Source organism: Euprymna scolopes, chromosome 22 (assembly GCF_053919585.1).
Source record: "Euprymna scolopes isolate OS-2025 chromosome 22, ASM5391958v1, whole genome shotgun sequence".
Classification (NCBI taxonomy): domain Eukaryota; kingdom Metazoa; phylum Mollusca; class Cephalopoda; order Sepiida; family Sepiolidae; genus Euprymna; species Euprymna scolopes.
In genome coordinates, this window is record NC_136503.1 from 94,217,487 (window position 1) to 94,219,949 (window position 2,463).

The 2,463-nt window shown below is 33.3% G+C and overlaps 1 pseudogene; it reads left to right on the forward strand.

Annotated features, from left to right (window-relative positions):
* The first annotated feature begins 2,111 nt into the window (after positions 1 to 2,111).
* On the forward strand, positions 2,112 to 2,236 carry LOC145244144 (U2 spliceosomal RNA; annotated as a pseudogene).
* The last annotated feature ends 227 nt before the right edge of the window (positions 2,237 to 2,463 follow it).

The following is a 2,463-nucleotide window of genomic DNA, read 5'->3' on the forward strand; positions in this document are numbered from 1 at the left end:
TGATCCACCACGCTTATGTAATGGTACAAGACTAATAATAGAGGAGCTGTATAATAATTTGATTGTTGCTAAAATTATTGCATCACAGTTTGAAGGAGAAATCGTTTTAATTCCAAGATTGAAAATGGTCTTATCTGAAGGTGACAATATTCCGTTTGCCAGAGTCCAGTTTCCTATACAATTAGCATTTGCTATGACTATTCATAAGTCTCAAGGACAGACCTTACATAAAGTTTTAGTTTATCTAGACAAACCTGTCTTTCAACATGGTCAACTATATGTTGCACTCAGTAGAGTTAAGCGAAAGGAAAACATAAAAGTTTTTTTAAAACACTCAAATTGTACAAAAAATGTTGTAAATAGAAAAGTATTGTCTTAGTTTTAGTGACCTTATTATTAGCATATGAATACAATATTTATTTTCTGTACAATAAGTGCTTAAGCACCCGTGCTTTTCAGCGATACATATTCAATAAAATAAATTGATTAATATAATTAATCTGGATATAAGAGAGTTAGAACCTGATAAGAAGTCTCAATTAAGCAAAAGGATAACAAAAGTTTTCTTTAAAAAAAATTTATTGTACAAAAAATGTAAATAGAAAAGAATTGTCTTAATTTTATTGACCTTATTATTAACATACAAATTAAATATTTTACACAATGGGTACTGAATGTTTGCTTAAATTAAATGAAAAAAGTTACATTTTATTTTCATTTTCTATTTAAAAAGCCATTATTAACATGTGGAGAGTGTTTTTTTTATTATTCTGTACTTTCAACTAACAATTTCATTTAAAAGATGATATATCAAAATTTGAATTTAACTATAATAAGGATTATGATACCTGTTCAGTGCATATTTACCTATAAGTATGACCAACCACTTATGATTCAGTAACTGTAATTTAAAAAAAAATAACAATTATAATAAACAGAACGACTCATAGAAATCTATCTATATTCTTTTTTCATTTTAATATACTTTCATAGAAATGCTTCTGTTATGTAAAAAAAAACTATTTTCTTTATGCCACAAGTGTCACGCTAATACATGAATTCCATAGCTAATATAACGTACTGACCCAACGGGTCACGGGTGGTCTAGTGTCTATTAAAAAAGATTGAATACTTTTTAGAGATAATTTGAATAATTACTGCAGAGAAATTGAATGTCTCCAAGAGAATGACATTGGGATAGAGGTTGAGAGAGAGGAAGAGAGAGAGAGAAAGTGTGTGTGTGTGTGTATGTGTTTGTGTGTGTGTGTGTGTGTGTGAGAGAGAGAGAGAGAGAAAGAGAGCGGGGTTGAATGTTTACGGGAGAGTTCGAATGCATATCCAGGGTGTTCCAAAAGTCATGAGCGCATTTCAAGTTGTCATATCTGCTTAACTATGAATAGTAATAAAATGTAAATGGGGCAATTTTTAGTCACGTGTTGTAAGCGACTCTATAAGTCATTACGTCGTTCGGTCTGTCGGTCTGTCCGTAACACTTTTGTGCTTGGTCTTTTTGGTTAAAATCAAAGGTCTGTTGTTAATAGATGCTGTTCCAAGCTTTTAAAGCTTTTCTTGGCCTTTGGGCCAAGATCAAAGTGCAATTATCTTGATTGCAATTTTCATTTTCACGAAATAAATTATATATGAAGATCAAACTGTAGTATCTGACCAGCAGATACTGCAAGCAAAGACCATATGTGGGGGCAATCCCACATATAAGATCTTGGTCAATGTAGGGGCAACCCTTCATACCAATTATCACTATCCAGCTCCCCTACTACCCGGGGAGCTCCTCCCCATTTCCTCTTCACTCTTCACATTAAAAATCGGCCTTGTGCCTAATTTTCTCGGTGGGTGAGCAAATAAACACAGCTTTTCTTGGCCTTTTGGCCTAGATAAAAGTGTAGTATCTGTTCCGGCAGATACTGCAAGCAAAGACCATATGTGAGAGTAATCCCATATATAAGACCTTGGTCAATATAAGGGTAACCCTTCATACCAATTGTCACTATCCAGCTCCCCTATTCCCGGGAAGTTGGTCCCCATTCCCCATTCACTCCTCACATTAAAAATCGGCCTTGTGCCTAATTTGCTCGGTGGGGGAGCAAATGAAGACCCTTTTCTTGGTCTTTTGCCCAAGATCAAAGTGTAGTATCTGTTCTTACTACATGCTGTTCTTATGTTTGTAACTTTGTGATATAAAGTGGGGTATTAATTTAATGTAAAATGATCACCCTAATCAGTTTTAAAGTCATTCAAGTCATTCTCCAGATCGTTCAAGTTATTTTTGAAGGACTTCAGTTTTTTTAAAGCATTCAAGTCGTCCTTAAGGTCATTCAATTCATACTTAAGTTGATTAAAGTCATTCTAAGTCATTTACTTTTTATTTATTTAAGTCATTAAGCCCATATTTCGGTTATTTTAGTTTATCTTTAAGAATTTCATGTCAATTCTATATTCACGCAT